This window comes from Gorilla gorilla, chromosome 4, assembly GCF_029281585.2.
Source record: "Gorilla gorilla gorilla isolate KB3781 chromosome 4, NHGRI_mGorGor1-v2.1_pri, whole genome shotgun sequence".
Classification (NCBI taxonomy): domain Eukaryota; kingdom Metazoa; phylum Chordata; class Mammalia; order Primates; family Hominidae; genus Gorilla; species Gorilla gorilla.
The window spans coordinates 123,478,837-123,496,391 of NC_073228.2; the positions used below are offsets into that span (position 1 = coordinate 123,478,837).

At 37.3% G+C, this 17,555-nt stretch overlaps 1 non-coding gene across 1 annotated transcript; it reads right to left on the minus strand.

The window, feature by feature from the left end:
• Window positions 1-1,890: 1,890 nt before the first annotated feature.
• LOC115934868 (small nucleolar RNA U13) lies at window positions 1,891-1,994 on the minus strand. The gene has a single exon (XR_004070606.2). It is a non-coding gene; the product is annotated as a small nucleolar RNA U13 (small nucleolar RNA).
• Between the last annotated feature and the right edge of the window lie 15,561 nt (window positions 1,995-17,555).

Below are 17,555 nucleotides of genomic sequence, written 5' to 3' on the forward strand. Positions count from 1 at the left end.
ATGATCTCCTCTGACTCTCAAGAACTCCTAGGGGAAGCATAGGAGATATTATCTGCAAAAAATGTGTTTACACTAATGAAGAAACTGAAGCCCAGACTGAGGCTCTAGATAACAATAACAATGAGTTTTTTGTTATCCTCTGAAGGAATGCTGCTTAATTCTCCATATTATATTGCTTCTTTATAGAGAAATGCTCTCACGGTCATAGATGGTCCCTAACCCTGACCTACTCTTTTTCAAACACATGTGATTAGTTTCAAGGGAACCCGAATGAGAAAATGGATAATTCAGGACCAGCTCATCATACTTACAAGAAAAGTAACAGAAATCATATTACCCGGCGGTACAATAGTTTGAATTACTTTAATATATAAAGAGCAGCACCTAATTAAGTTCTAAGCATCAAAAATTGTATATCTTTGACAGAGAACACCTGCATCAGAAGAGTTAGTTTGTATGAGCACAGCTCTGTAGGGATCCTCATTATAACACTGTATGCAGTTTAAATTGTAGGAAAAGGAAAGGAGGTGATATTACGAATATAAGCTCATTTTGTCAGGCTGCATGAACTTGGAGTTTTAAAAGGGGTCATCTAAATGGTAATAACCCATATTTTTTGGCTTTTGATCCTTCTGGCTATTACAAACCTCTATGTCCTTTCTACCCACCCCCAGTGGAGTCCCCAGGGGTGGTCTGTCTGTGCTGGCTAGTTCTATCAACCACCCAGGAATTTCTGATGTTATTTCCCCCCCGCCCTGCTTCTGGCCTCATGTTGATAGGTGGGCTGCCTTCGGAGGGGTGATAGCCTTTGCTCTCAGTCAGTACCCTCTCCTGGTACCATTTTTGCCTGTGCCTCTGATTTCTTTCTTGGAGTTCTTGATGTAAGCTGGGTGGAAGTGGGATAATGCCTTCTTCTCCCTTTGGGGATACACGTGGATCTCAAAGCAAGGTTTTTAGTATATATATATATGTTTATTTTTAGATGTACAGCCTTCTCTCTTTTTAGTACTGAGATCTGAGGCCATGAGGGCAGGTATGGTATGGACAAAGCTGGAAAAAAGCTTAAATGCTGTGTTAAGACCATCACCTGGTCCTCCGTTTGGCTCCTCATGAAAACAGACTTTAGCTTTACTTGTTCCATTAGTTTGCCAGAGCGGCTCAGAATCCCAGCACTAAATAGAACCTAGACTCAAGCTTGGGCATCCAAAAATGTCAGTATTTTGTGCTCAACCCAGGGCTGACTTTTTTCCCCTTCTATTTTCTGTTCTCTTTCTTGTATTCTTGACTTCTGATTCTTTGGTTAATTGAATTTCTTTTATCCTTGGTTTGTGAAAGCTGCTTTGAAAGCCAAAACTCCTTAGGTCAGGTCTATCTCACTGACAAAAGGGAAGGAATGAAGGAAAACCCACTGAAGCAGTTATGTATTTCCAATTAGAAGAGGGACATTCTATTTCCTTCTAGTGGTGAGTGACATCAAATCAGCTAAAAAAGGATATCGTTACCTAGGGATAAGAAATAAGAACTCTGAAACTCAGTGATGTTGTATATATACAACAAAACAAATCTAAACTTGGATTAAAAAGCAGTGTTTAAAATTAATCCAGGAAGGCAGAGCTTGCTGAATTTGCATTTGTGGGTGGCAAGTATCTAGAGGCCCTATTCTTGTTTTACTGTCTGGAGAGAGGTGAATGTCCCCTTTCTGAATTGGAACTGCTAAGAAAATTGCTGAGGAGCCGCCCTCTCCCTTTATATTCCTGGCATCTCTTCAAGCTACCTCAAGCTCACGAAAATCGCAGAGGATCAGATGCCATCTGACAGTTTGCAAATTATTTGTTGGAAGGTGTTTCTCAACCAAGTAATACTTTTATTTTTATTTTTATTTTGTTTTCAGGTCAGACAGTTAACGTGCCAATGTCATAACAAGGTTCAAGGGTGGCACATCTCTCACACGTGCTTGAACACCCAGTCATCATGCTCATGAGCTACAAGAGGATCACTCAACCAAATAACACTTTTAGAAGGCAGAACAATGCAGTAATCTGGGTGCAGGAGGCCTGGAATTTCTCTTTTTTATTAACTATGACACCTTTTCAGGGTTAACTCCCTTCTCTACCTCCCTTGGTCTTTTCTTTTGTAAATAGGCTTCATCTACATGATCCCACCTTCTCCAAAATGCAGAGTCTACAATTGTGGAATAGGCCTTCCTACCCAGTGAGTTTCTTCAGACCCCAATGGAAAGTTTCTAGTTGTGAGGGGAGATGTTTTCTCTTACATTTATAGAGCACCTCCTAGGTATCAGGTATTGTGCAAGGCACACTTTACTTGTGTCACTTAGTAGTGATGGCGATGATGATGATGATGATGACAAACACACTGCACATATTCTGTGCTAGACACTGTTCTAATCAGTTTACATATATTCACCTGTCTAAATCCTCATCACAAACTCTATGGAGTTGGTACTATTATGATCTTCATTTTGCAAATGAAGAAATAAACAGATAAACAAAAGAGAGCCCAAGGTCCTAGAGCTGGCCTCAGTATTCACAAACAACATAACAGTTGTCCTATGTTTATAGATGAGGAAATTGGGCTTCTAACTAACTATGGAAAACTGCCTGTGGTCACAGAGCAAGTAAGTAGAGCACCTGGAAATCAAACTCATATCAAAATCATTTCAGATCCCAAGCTCTTTCCACTTTGCTGCTTTGTCTTCCCAGAGGCATTTTTGCTTTGTTTTAAACCACACAGCATGGCACTTTTAATGAAATAAAAGTTTGCCAAATGAAAAGCAGATTAATGAGATATTTGGGATGCTTTGCAGTAAATAAGTCTGTTTCAGAATTCTCATCTTCTCCCACTCAACCTGCTAAAGCCATAACAATAACAATTACCTCAGCCTGGTTAAGGCAGTGTGGGAGTGAACCTCTTAATTTTATTGCTCAGGGTAGACACTGGAGACCAACAACATTTTCCTTTAGCCTGCTGAGGTACAGGGCAGAAATGGGACATATCAGGTGTTGGCTTTCCCCATCAACCACTTCTTGTTCCTCTTGCTTTAGCCATGTCTTGGAACACCATTAATTTAGGAGAGAAGTTGAGCTTAAAGTTGGCTCAACATTAAAAATATAATAAATGTCAATGCCAACCTGTTTGTCAAATAGATTGGAACTAGAGCTTCAACACGACTGCCTGGGACTTGAGGAGGGCATTTTTTTTTTTTTAAATAATAGTTGATCTTAGATAATCCCTGAAAGTCTTCAAACATCCCTTGTGAAAATGAGAGACCAGAACAGAAATGTGATTATTTCTAGATGATATGCAACTGAACTTGAAGCCAGATGCTCACATTTATATTCAAGAAGAATGTGGGTGTCTACTTATGCTAGGTGTCGGGAATATGAGGGATATGAAGAAAAGCAAGTCTCAGTCCTTTCTCTATGAGCGAGTAATCTATTTAAGGGAAATGAGATGTAAGCTGTAATAATCTGTGCTGTGAGGGAAGCATGCCATTTACTGCCTATTTACAAGTATTGTGTCAAGCGCTTTATACAGGAACATGGCAAGGTAAAGGGTATTATCCCCATTTCCAGGGAGGAGGGAAACTTGTGCTAGGCTGATGGCTTGTTTATTAGTGCAGCTGAAATTCAAACCCAGGTGGTTCTAATGCCAGACTTGTGCTCTTTCTCCTACATTTTACTATCAACCAAACAGAATATCATTTGGCAATTAATGGTTTAATTTATTAGGCATGCCTTCACAGGAGTTAAAGGTTTATGTAGGTAGCTCACCAAGTTGCATGACATTTTGAGACAATTATTTTTGACCTGAGGAGATTTGGAAGAATCTCGAGCAAATCAAATCTAGAAATCAAAGCAAATATGTAATAAACATTTAACAAATATTAGGTATTATTATTGTTGTCAATGTTGCATTAAGATTAGGCTGGCATAAAACATTAGAATCTGTTCAGTGCATGGAAAAATTACATTAAACACAAGAGTATACTCTATCACCTACTCAAGAGTAGGATAACAAAATAACCATGAAACCAGGTGGTAAGAGTTTCTACAGCACTGATTGCAAATATTTATCTTTGTGGCCCCAGTAATTTTGAGAGCTGTACATAGTGGGTCCTCAATAAATGTTGAATAAATGAATGTTTTATTTTGCTGATTTTTAAAAGATTTTTCTGCTTATAAAAAATAAAAGGAAAGTACACAACAAAACCTTTCACCCATTTATTGTGCCTTTATGTTTCTAGGCTAAGGCTTATGGATGGTCTTCAGGTTGGGGATAGAAGAGTCCTAGTTATCATTTGGCTAGATTACTTGGGAATAAATAATGGTTTTGAATTTTGACTTGGCTACTTCAAAATGCCTGGATCAGGTCAGCAAGAGTTAATGTGATGTGTATACCAAAGAACTAGTCTTAGATGAAGTATTTACGATGGAGAAAGTAAGAACACAACTCTTATTTTGTTTTGGTCAGGGCTTAGTTGGAATATCGTGTGCAGTTGTGGGAAATGTACATTAAGACAAATATAAAGCAACTAGGACACATTAGGGGAAACTTGGATGGCAACAGGCTAATAAAATCAGAATGCTTGGAGGATAGGACTGTGTAGCTTATGAAAAGACTTAAAGGGCTGAGATAATAGTCTTGAGATATTAGGAGGGCTGTCTTATGGAAGAGGAATGTAGACTTGTTCTCTGTGGCCCCAAAGGAAGCAACTAGAAACAACAGACTCTGGGAAGTAGATTTGGCCTTACAAAGAAAAGTTTTCTATCATACTTGCCCAGAGATATAGTTTTCTTTAGAAAGTGGTGAATTACCAGCCCCTGAAACTTTGCCAGGTGACTACTTGGTGGAGCCATTTTAGAGGAAATTCAAGGGTAGCATGGGGACTGGATTTCACAAACACCAGAGTCCTTCCCAATCCTGAGCATCTCAGCAACTGCTGGATTATCTTTCCAGGCTTTGCCTCCACCTGAAGGAGGTGGGACTGGTCACCAGGGTTGGGATAGACTTTTGGGGGAAGAATGATGGATGGCAGGAGATGGAAAGAATCCACAGTGATAGAGCAGTTGCTTTGTCCATTCTAATTCTGGTCTGCCATTTTTTATTTTGACTTTTCTATACACTGCGCACACCTGCTTTAGACTGTGGAAACTAGGAGGCCCAGAGACTACAACAATGTAATTTGTGATCTTCAACTTAGAACTTCAATATGTCATGCAATTGGGTTCTTAGAAATGTTACTTGACAATGATGTTATCAGGTATTAAATATTGTCAGGCTTCAATGGTATGACAGTCTGACTTGGCTACTCTAATTTTAGGTTTATAAAACTTGTGGCTGCTTCCTTTCTCTGGAGGAAGACAGAACTTGAGTCATTTCCAAAATTGCAATGAGATAGAAATTTTGGGACACCTGAAAGACAGAGAACAAATAAAAAGGTTCCACACATCCAAGCAGTCTTAAAAATTACCCACATGGTAGATGCATTGCTCCCAGCTCTGTGTCAGGTTGGAATCTTCAACTGTTCAGATACTCTCAAGCTTCTCTGACCCCTTTCTACCCACTAAAGAACTGAATGTGAATGACAGAAGGTTTTTGCTCATAGGTTACAGCTAAACTCCTTTAGTGACAAACAGTAAGTATTCCAGCAAAAGGAGTAGGAGGTTGACCACTTTATTGTTTTTCTCAGGGCAGATATTGTGAGCTCATGCAGCATGTAATCTTCAGTGACCTCAGTTATTGCATCTAGGAACAAGTTTCTCTCTAATCATTTATAGAACTGTAAACAGCAGGAAGGCATGATTTATAGACCAAGAGGCATTTTAAGCATGGGATTTGCCAGCAATTCATATTCCCCCTCTCACTGTGGATACACTGCCCATCTCTTGGAAGGGACACTGAAACCTTGGCCAGAGCCTGTTAATCCCATTTACTTTCATGGATTGATGTCAAGGGTATCAGGTCCATGGAGATTTTCAAACTCTACAAAACAGGTTCAGTGGAAAATGTGGCTCAGTTCAGAGTAATCCTTTTGGGCCAGGAGTTTTCCTAGGCACCAGCAATCATCTGAGCCTGCTTTGTAAGGGTTGCTTCTCTTGCTTCTCATTTATACACAGCAACAAAGTGTCTGATGGGAAGGTTTCCTTTACAATTGTGCGTTTTATCCAAATCTCTGGGCTCTTCTATAATTAAATTTTGATTGCTGTGTAGTTATTTGAACTTCTGTGAATCTCTGTTCTACTGAACAGTAATAATGTCTGTTAACATTATTAATTTGGCTATGGGTATATATATAAAATATGTTCCTTATGTTCTTAATACATTGCTTCATACAGGCACACCATCTCAGGAAGATCTAGTCTGTTGCAAATTTATGCAGAAGTTGAATATTTTTGTTGTTTTCTCACCACCACCGTCATCTACTTGCTAACCCGATACTATTCCCTCTCTTCCCTGTTTCCATATCTTTTATTCCATTAAGAAATGGCTTAATTCCTGACTTATTTTCCTCTAATCATTGCTAAAACATTGGTTGATAATGGTTTAAGTTAAGGTATCACTTCTCACAAAAGTACTTGTATTTTAATAAGAAACTTTGAAAGTTAAATATTCAAAGTGCTGAGTCTCCATGGTTAAATTTTAGGCAGTGGAAAAAATAGTTTTTGGTAAAGATAAAGGGAGTTGGGTTTATTACGCAAGACAAGCAGCATTCTCACTTTGCTTCAGATACGTGGGTATGGTGACAGGCCTGACAAATCCCTCCTTTTACAGATAAATGCAGAGATTACACTTCTGTGCTTGTGTGAAGAAAAGTAAAAGAGAAACCAGTTGGGACATTGTTTGGGCCAGGGAGAAACAAGATCCAGTACTTCAGCAATTTATTTAGGCTTTCGTTTTTATTTTGAGGGGCAGGTGGCGAGTAGGGGAGCTTAAACTAAGTTCAAGGAGCTGTGGAGAATCCAGAGATGAGAAATTATAGCCTCTACTTTCCAAGGATTTATATCCTGCGTTGTGGGGAAATCAGATACGTTCATTAATAGACTGACCTGAAGGCAGAATATGAAAAGGGCTATCATAGAAGAACAACTAACATGCTATACATATGTGTAGTCCAGGCTGGGCGTGGGGGCTCATGCCTGTAATCACAGCACTTTGGGAGGCCAAGGCAGGCCTGTGGTCAGGAGTTCAAGACCAGCCTGGCCAACATGGTGAAACCTTGTCTCTACTAAAAGTACAAAAATTAGCTGGGTGTGGTGGCTGGTGCCTGTAATCCCAGCTACTTGGGAGGCTGAGGCAGGAGAATTGCTTGAACCCGGAAGGTGGAGGTTGCAGTGAGCTGAGATTGCGCCACTGCACTCTAGCCTGGGCAACAGAGTAAGACTCTGTCTCAAACAAAACATAACAAATCAAAACAAAATAAAAACCAAAACAAACCAAAAAACCAAAAATGTGTAGTCCATTCCCAATGGGATATCTGAAAAGGCTTTTTATAGAAAGTGGAACTTTAAAACAAATTGTACTTTGAACATTTGTGCTATTGAAAGAAACAACTTGAGCAAGGACCTGCACTCTATTTCAAGAGGGAAGCTTGGCTTACTTGAATAGAAGCTAAAGGGGAGTGTTGTGCTGTAGGCTAGAAAATTCAGTAAGGATTCCACCCCTGCAGGGCTTTGAATGTTTGGTTGAATATTTTAGACTTTATTCTCCTCATATTAGGAAGGCATTTAAGATTTGAGCAGGAAAGTAATATTTAAAAAAGTGTTTCCAGCCAGGATGGATTAAAGTGATGGAATGATATGCTCATTTGTCCACCATTTGGGGAATGGTGGAAGACTGCCTCTAATTCATAAGATGTGCATTGTATCTACAGAAGCAAAATAAGCAGCATATCTTAATGCATAATCTTTGTCCCATATATGTGTTCCTTTTTTATCTTGGAGCAAATATTTGGCAGCCAAGTCTTTAAAGTAATAAGAGCAAAACATATTTGGAATAATTGTTTCAGAACCATTTGTTATTTTGCACAGAACTATGAGCAAATAAGATTGAGCTAAGGCATTTACCATATTGTGTGGTTCTGCAGAGGCTGCCATGCTATTATATATACTTTTATCTTGGGTAAAACTCTGTGGCTGCTGCTGCCACAATTACTCAAAGACCCAATGTGTCAAAAAAATAATCGAAATAGCAAAGTGAGAGTCAAGAGTTTTTCCGTTGTTTCTTGAAGTCTTAGAAAGATTGTTTCTTTTGTATTCCCTATATTCAGAATATAAAAGCCTCTCAGAAATCCAATCTTTACTAGGTCAAACATTTCAAAAGGGAGTAAAATTATTTTGCAGTCGCTTTTCAGTTTAAGGCATGTGCTTTAGGAACTTCCAATCTTCCTCCTATTTATGAATAAGAAAAACAAAACAAAAAACTAAGTAAATGCCATATAATCCCAGCTACATTGTCCTCATGTAAACATCCTAACACAGCATGATGGAAAAAGTTCCAAATTGTGATCTCAGAGATCTGAGTTCCAGCCCTAGTTTTGTGAAAATATAGCTTGATGGGTTTGTCAAATTTTGTATTTAATGATAAGGAATTAGGATTTTTTTATCTGGTGTCTGTGCTATTCAGCAGTACTGTTCACAAGCATTTAAAAAAATAGAGACAGGGTCTTGCTCTGTTGCCCAGGTTTCTGTGCAGTGGTGCAATCATAGTTTAGCTCACTGCAGCCTTGAACTCCTGGGCTCAAGTGATCCTCCTGCTTCCTTTCAAGTAATGGATTCTACAGCTGTGCACCACCACATCTGGCTAATTTTTTATTTTATTTTTTGTAGAGACAGGGGCTTGCTATGTTGCCCAGGCTGATCTTGAACTCCTGGTTTCAAGTGACTTTCCCACCTCTGCCTCCAAAGTGCTGGGATTCTAGGCATGAGCTTCTGTGCCTGGTCACAAGTATTTTTGACTCAGGACTCTAGAATATGGGGTGGCACATGATAAGATTGTATTTCCTGGTCAATGATTTTGAGTGGAAGTGATCTGTATGACTTTTAGGTCAGAACATTTAATGCCCAAGTGAGACTTTCCAGAATTCTCTTTCCTTCTGTAATGCCTGGAAATTTTCCAGAAAGTGGTGGTTTTATAAGCCTGGGTGCAAGAGTGAGGACAATGAGGAGCAAGCTCCCAGCTGACCCACAGAGAGCAAGCACTAGGAGCAGGAAACCTTGGTTGTTTTAAGCCACTGAGATTTTTATGGGTTATTTGTTAATAATAGAATAAGCAAGCTTATTCTTGATTGATATAGTCTCTAAAGAGTGTAATGGTGATGAATGAGGGAAAGTTTCATACTTACAGAAGATCTTTTTTCTTAAATTAAAATTTTACAGACCTTTCTATAGATAGATGTTAAAACTACTTTTAGGGGAAGCAAGCTTCCTATCAGTGGGAATATTGAAATGTGGACTGGGCAACCTCTTGATGGAGGTTGCTATAGAAATTGAAGAATAAATGATGGTTAGAGAATTTCAAAGTTCATTCTAGTTTAAAGGTATTTAGATTTGCAATTCCTGAGGGTAACTCTTGCACCTTACATTTTTGCAGCAGGTATAGTTTATAAAGTGCTTTCTCCAGTGTTAACTTATTTGCTCTCCTGTGAATAGCAAGAAATTTTATCTACTGTGCCTTCCATGGAGACTTGCACAGGTGTTAAGAAAAATGTATTTTGTAGGAGAAGCAAGATAATTCTTTACCTGAATCCCACAGTGACCAACCTCGATCTTTTAAAAAATTTTTTTTTAACTTTCGTGAGTATATAGTAGGTATATATATTTATGGGGTACATGAGATGTTTTGCTATAGGCATACAATGTGGAATAATCACATCATGGAAAATGAAATATCCATCCCCTCAAGCATTATCCCTGTGTTACAAACAATCCAATTACATTCTATTAGTTATTTTAAAATGTGCAAATAAATTATTATTGACTATAGTCAACCTGTTGTGCTATCAAGTACTAGGTCTTATTTGTTCTTCCTAGCTGTTTTTTTTTTTTTGTACACATTAACTATCTCCACCGTCCCCTCAACCTCCCATGACCCCTCCCAGCCTCTGGTAATTATCCTCCTACTCTCTATCTCTGTGAGTTCAATTGTTTTGATTTTAAAATCCCCCAAATAAGTGAGAATATGCGATATTTGTCTTTCCCTGCCTGGCTTATTCCAATTAGCATAATGACCTCCAGTTCCATCATGTTGTTGCAAATAACAGGATCATTCTTTTTTTTTTATGGCTGAATAGTACTCCATTGTGTATATGTGCCACATTTTCTTTATCTATTCATCTGTTGATGGACACTTAGATTGCCTCCAAATTATGGCTATTGTGAGCAATGCTGCAACAAACATAGGAGTGCAGCTATCTCTTCAATATACTAATTTCCTTTCTTTTGGGTATATACTCAGTAATGGGACTGCTGGATCATATGGTAGCTCTATTTTTAATTTTTTGAGGAACGTTCAAACCATTCTCCATAGTGGTTGTACTAATTTACCTTCCTACCAACAGTGTACAAAGGTCCCCTTTGCTTTACATCCTCACTAGCATTTTTTATCGCCTGTCTTTCGGATTTAAGCCATTTTAACTAGGGAGAGATAATATCTCATTATAGTTCTGATTTGTATTTCTCTGATGATCAACGATGTGATGTTGACCACCTTTTCCTATGCCTGTTTGTCATTTGTATGTTTTCTTTTCATAAATGTCTATTCAAATATTTGGCCCACTGTAAAATCAGATTATTAGATTTTTCCCTTAGAGTTTTTGAGCTCCCTATATATTCTGGTTATTAATCCCTTGCAGATCGATAGTTTGCAAATATTTTCTCACATTCTGTGGTTGTCTCTTTACTTTGTTGACTGTTTCCTTTGCTGTACAGAAGCTTTTTAACTTGATGTAATCCCATTTGTCCATTTTTGCTTTGATTGACTGTGTCTGCCTCAAGAAATTTTTGTCCAGACCAATGGCCTCGATAGTTTCCCCTATGTTTTCTTCTAGTATTTTTATAGTTTGAGGTCTTAGACTTAAGTCTTTAATCAATTTCAATTTGATTTTTGTATATGGTGAGAGATAGGAGTCTAGTTTCATTCTTCTGAATTTGGATATCCAGTTTCCCCAGCACTACTTACTGAGGAGATTGTCTTTTCCCCAGTGTATGTTTTTAGCACTGTTGTCAAAAATGAGTTCACTGTGGTTGTGTAGATTTGTTTTTGGGTTCTTTATTCTGTTCCATTGGTCAATGTGTCTGTTTTATGCTAGTACCATGCTGTTTTGGTTACTGTATCTCAATAGTATAATTTGAAATCAGGTAATGTGATTCCTCTAGTTTTGTTCTTTTTGCTCAGGGAAGCTTTGGCTATTCTGTGTCTTTTATGGTTTCATATAAATTTTAAGATTGTTTTTTCTATTTCTGTGAAGAATGTCATTAATATTTATATAGGAATAGCACTGAATCAATAGATTACTTTGGGTAGTATTGACATTTTAATAATACTGATTTTACAATCCATTAACATGGAATAACTTTCCATTTTTTTGTATCCTCTTCAAATTCTTTAATCAATGTTTTATAGTTTTCATTATAGAGATATTTCACTTCTTTGGTTAATTCCTAGGTATTTAATTTCATTTGTGGCTGTTGTAAATGAGATTACTTAAATTTTTTTTCAGATTGTTCAATATTGGTATATAAAAATGCTGCTGATTTTTGTATGTTGATTTTGTATCCTGCAACTTTACTGAATTTGTTTATCAGTTGTAATAGTTTTTCGGTAGAGTTTTTAGGTTTTTCCAAATATAAGAGCATATCATCTGCAAATAAGGATAATTTGACTTCTTCCTCTCTGATTTGGATGCCCATTATTATTTGTCTTGTCTCATTTCTCTAGCTAGTACTTCCTGTACTATGTTGAATAACAATGTTGAAAGTGGGCATCCTTATATTCCAAATCTTAGAGGAAAGGCTTTCAGTTTTTCCCCATTCAGTATGATATTACCTGTGGGTCTGTTGCATATGGCTTTTATTATGTTGAGGTATGTTCCTTCTATACCTAGTTTTTCTAGGGGTTTTATCATGAAGGGATGTTGAATTTTATCAAATGCTTTTCTGATGTCAATTAAAAGGATCATATAGTTTTTGTCCTTCATTCTGTTGCTATGATGTATCACATTGATTTATTTGCATATGTTGAACCATGCTTGCATCCCTGGGATAAATCCCACTTGGTCATGGTGAATGATCTTTTTAACATATCGAATTTGGTTTGCTAGTATTTTGTTGAGGATTTTTGCATCAATATTCATCAGAGATATTGGCCTGCAGTTTTCTTTTTTCATGTGTCTTTGTCGGTTTTGGTAACGGGGTAACACTGGCCTCATAGAATGAGTTTGGAGGTAGTCCCTTCTCTATTTTTTGGAATAGTTTAAGTAGGATTGATATTAGTTTTTCTTTAAATGTTTGGTAGAATTCAGCAGTAAAGTCATTGAGTCCTGGCCTTTTCTTTACTGGGAGAAATTTTATTATGGTTTCATCTTGTTTCTTGTTATTGATCTGTTAAGGTTTTGGATTTCTTCATGGTTCAATCTTGTAGGTTGTATGTATCTCAGAATTTGTCTATTTCTTCTAGGTTTTCCAATTTATTGGCATATAGTTGTGCCTACTAGCCACTAATGATCGTCTGACTTTCTGCAGTATAAGTTGTAATGTCTCCTTTTTCATCTCTGATTTATTTGGATCTTTTCTCTTATTTTCTTACTCTGGCCAAAGGTTTGTCAATTTTGTTTAACTTTTCAAAACCCCAACTTTTTGTTTCATTGATTTTTTTATTGTTTTCATTCACTTTCACTTATTTCTGCTCTGATTTTTATTGTTTATTTGGTTAATTTTGCATTTGGCATGCTCTTGCTTTTCTAGTTCTTTAATGTGCATTGTTAGCTTGTTTGAAGTTTTTCTTCCTTTTTGATGTTGTAGGCACTTGTAGGTATAAACTTCTCTCTTAGAGCTGCTTTTTCTGTGCCTCATAGATTTTGGTATGTTGTGTTTCCATTATCATTTGCTTCAAAAATTTTTTCAATTTCCTTCTTAATTTCTTCATTGACCCACTGGTCATTCAGGAGCATATATTTAATTTCCATGTGTTTGTATAGCTTCCAAAATTCCTCTTGTTATTGATTTCTGGTTTTATTTCATTGTGATCAGAGAAGATGCTTGATATGATTTCATCTTTTTGAATGTTTTTAGACGTCCTTGGTGACTTAACATATGATCTGTCCTTGGGAATAATCCATGTGCTGAGGAAAAAAAATTTGTATTCTGTAGCTACTGGATGAAATGTTCTGTAAATATCTATTAGGTCAATTTGGTCTATAGTGCAGACTAAGTTTGATGTTTCTTTGTTTATTCGTCTGCAAGATCTTTCCAATGCTGAATGTGGGGTGTTGAAGTCATCAGCTATTATTATATTGATGTCTATCTCTCTCTTCAGCTCTAATAATATTTCCTTTATATATCTATGTGCTCCAGTGTTGGGTGCATATATATTTAATATTGTTAAATCTTGCTGAATTGACCCCTTTATTATTGTATGGTGGCCTTTTTCGTCTCCTTGCATAGTTTTTGTCTTAAAATCTATTTTGTCTGATGTAAGTATAGCTACTCCTGCTCCTTTTCAGTTTCTATTGGCATGGATTATCTTATTTCTCCTCTTTCTTTTATTTCTATGTGTGTCTTCATAGGTGAATTGTATTTCCTGTATGCAACAGATCACTAGGTCCTGTTTTTTTTTAAATCCACACAGCCATTCCATGTCTTTTGATAGACTAATTTAGTCCATTTATATTCATTGCTAATATTGATAAGTAAGGACTTACTCCTACAATTTTTCTATTTGTTTTCTGGTCTTCTCTCCCTTCTTTCTTCTCTTTCTGTTTTCCTTTTAGTGAAGGTACTTTTCTTTGATGATATGATTTAGTTTCTTGCTTTTCATTTTTTCTGTATTCATTGTATGTTTTTTGGTTTGAGTTTACCATGTGGCTTGCAAATAGTATCTTATAACCCATTATTTTAAGTTGATAACAACTGTTTGCATAAACAAGCAAGCCAAAGGAAAGTTAATAAAGATGTTATGCCTTAATTTTGTCTCCTGATTTTTAACTTTTTGGTATTTCTATTTATATCTTATTGTACTTTCTATGTCTTGAAAAGTTGTTGTAGTAATTATGTTTGATTTGTCCATCATTTAGTCTTTCTTCTTAAGATAGTTTATACTCTGCAGCCACAGTTTTTTAATATTCTGTGTACTTACTATTACCAGTGAGTTTTATTTTTTTTATCTTCAGATGATTTCTTGTTGCTCATTAACATCCTTTCTTTCTGACCGAAGCACTCCCTTTAGCATTTCTTGTAGAACAGGTGTGGTGTTGATTAAATCCCTCAACTTTTGTTTGTCTGAAAAAGTCTTTATTTTTCCTTCATGTTTGAAGGATATTTTCATGGATATATTATTCTAGGGTAAACTTTTCTCGTTCAGCACTTTAAATATGTCATGCCACTCTCTCCGGGTTTGTAAGGTTTCCACTGAAAAGTCTGGTGCCAGATGTATTGGACCTCCATTGTATGTTATTTGTTTTTTTCTTTTTTGCTTGCTGCTTTTAAGATCCTTTTTTTATTCTTGACCTTTGGGTGTTTGATGATTAAATGCCTTGGGCTTGTCTTCTTTGGGTTAAATCTGCTTGGTGTTCTATAACCTTCTTATACTTGGATATTGATATCTTTCTCTAGGTTTGGAAAGCTTTCTGTTATTATTCATTTGAATAAACTTTTAACTCCTATCTCATTCTCTATCTCCTCTTTAAGGCCAACAACTCTTAGTTTTGCCCTTTTGAGACTATTTTCTAGATCCTGCAAGTGTGCTTCATTGTTTTTTTAAAATCTTTTTTCTTTTGTCTCCTCTGACTGTATATTTTCAAATAGCCTGTCTTTAAGCTCAATGAATTCTTTCTTCTTCTTGATCAATTCTTCTATTAAAGGACTCTGGTGTATTCTTCAGTATGCCAGTTGTGTTTTTCTTGTCTTCAATTTCTGCTTAATTATTTTTAATTATTTCAATCTCTTTGTTAAATTTGACGTATAGAATTCTGAGTTCCTTCTGCATGCTGTCTTGAATTTATTTGAATTTCCTCAAAACAGTTACTTTGAATTCCTTTTCTGAAAGATCACATATTTCTGTTTCTCCAGGATTGATTCCTGGTGCCTTATTTAGTTCATTTGATGAGGTTGTGTTTTCTCGGATGGTCTTGATACTTGTAGATGTTCGTCTGTGTGGGCATTGAAGAGATAGGTATTTACTGTTGTCTTCTCAGTCTGGACTTAGTACTTGTCCTTCTTGAGAATACTTTTTTTGAAAGGACTCTGGTGTTGTGATCTAAGCTGTATCTGCTTTAGGGGCCACCCCAAGCCCAGTAACGCTGTGGTCCTTGCAGACTCCTAGAGGTACCACCTTGATGGTCTTGGACAAGATCTGGAAAAATTCTCTGTATTATCAGGCAGATACTTTTGTTCTCTTCCCTTACTTTCTCCCAAACAAACACAGTCTGTCTATTCTGAGCCACCTAGAGCTGGGGATGAAGTGACACAAACTCCCATGAGGCCACCACCACTATGATTGTACTGGGTCAGACCTGAAGGCAGCACAGCACTGGGTCTCACCGAAGGCCTACTGTAACCACTCCCTGGCTACCACTTATGTTCACTTAAGGCCCTGGGACTCTACTGTCAGCAGGTGGTAAAGCCAGAGAGGCTTGTGTCCTTCCCTTCAGGGTGGCGAGTTCCCTGAGGCCCTACGCATTTTCAGAGGTGCCCTCCGGAAGCCAGGGACTAGAGTCAAAAACCTTAGAAGTTTACCTGGTGTCCTATTGTTGTGCAGCTGAGCTGGCACTCAAACCACAAGATGCAGTCTTTCCCAATCTTCTCTCCCCTTTCCAAAGGAAGAGGAGCCACACCCCATGGTGTGAGTGGCAGTGGGATGCTCTTTTATAGCCATATTGCATGTTGCTCTTTTATAGCCACATTTGCTTTTCTCTCACTCTCACCCCCTCTTTCACCACTGGCAACCATTAATTGATTTTTCATTTTTATACTTTCCTTATTCCAGGAATGTTTTATAAGTGGAATTACACAGTATATAACATTTTGGCATTGACTTTTCCCCCCTCTCTGCGTAATTCTCTGAAGATTCATCCAAGTTTGATCCATTTTATTGCTAAGTAGTATTCAAAGTAAGAAAGTACCACAGTTTGTTTAATAATTCACCCCATGAAGGGCATCTGAGTTGTTTCTAGTTTTTGGCTATTACGAACAAGCTGTTACGTAGGTTTTTGTATGCAGGTTTTTCATTTCTTTGGGATAAATGCCCAATAATGTAATTGCTGGGTAATAAGGTAGTTATATGTTTCAGCTGCCATACTTTTGGCTATAACATTTTACATTTCTAGCAGCAATGTATGAATGATCCAACATCCTCATCAATATATGATGTCACTTTTTTATTGTAGTCATTCCAATAGTTGTGTAGTGATACACTGTGGTTTTACTTTGCATTTTCCTGATGGATAATGATATTGAATATCATTTCATGTGCTTAGCCTCCCGAGTACCTAGGACCAGAGCCATGTGCTACCACCCCCAGCTAATTTTTAAAAATTTCTTTTGTAGAGAAAGGTTCTTGCTATGTTGTCCAGGTTGGTCTGGAACTCCTGGGCTCAAGGGATTCTCTCGCCTCCACCTCTCAAAATGCTGGAATTACAGGCGTGAGCCACTCTGCATGGCCAGTGGTATTGTTTTAATTTTGGTGTTCATGTGTCTGTTGCTAATATATAGAAATACAATTGATGTAATTTTATCTTCTGCCCTGTAACTTTGCTGCATTCATTTATAGAAGTTCTCTCTCTCTCTTTCTTTTTTCTTTTTTCTTCCTTCTCTACCTTTGTTCCTCCTCTTCCTCCTCCTCCTCCTCCTTCTCCTCCCCCTCCTCCTCCTCTTCTTTCTGTAGATTTTCTGGGATTTTCTACACAATCATGTCACCTGGAAATAGGAAGTTTTATTTCTTTCATTCTCTCTTGTGTGACTTTTGTTTTCCTTTTTTTTCCCTTTGCACTGGCTTGAACATCCAGTTTTATGCTAAGAGCATTATTATTAAGAACATTGAGAGTAGACAGCTTTGCCATGTTCCTGTTCTTAGGAGAAAAACATTCAGTTTTACCATCAATGTTAGCGGTAGGCTTTATGTAGATTCTCTCTACTGAGTTGTGAAATTTCCTCTCTATTCCTATTTTTATAAGAACAACTTTTAAAAAAAAAGATATGGGGTCTTGCTGTGTTGTCAGGATGGCCTCAAACTTCTGGGCTCAAGTGATCTTCTCACCTCAGCTCCCCAGTAGCTTGGACTATAGGAGTACCAAACCAACCCAGCTAGAATGAATATTTTAAAAT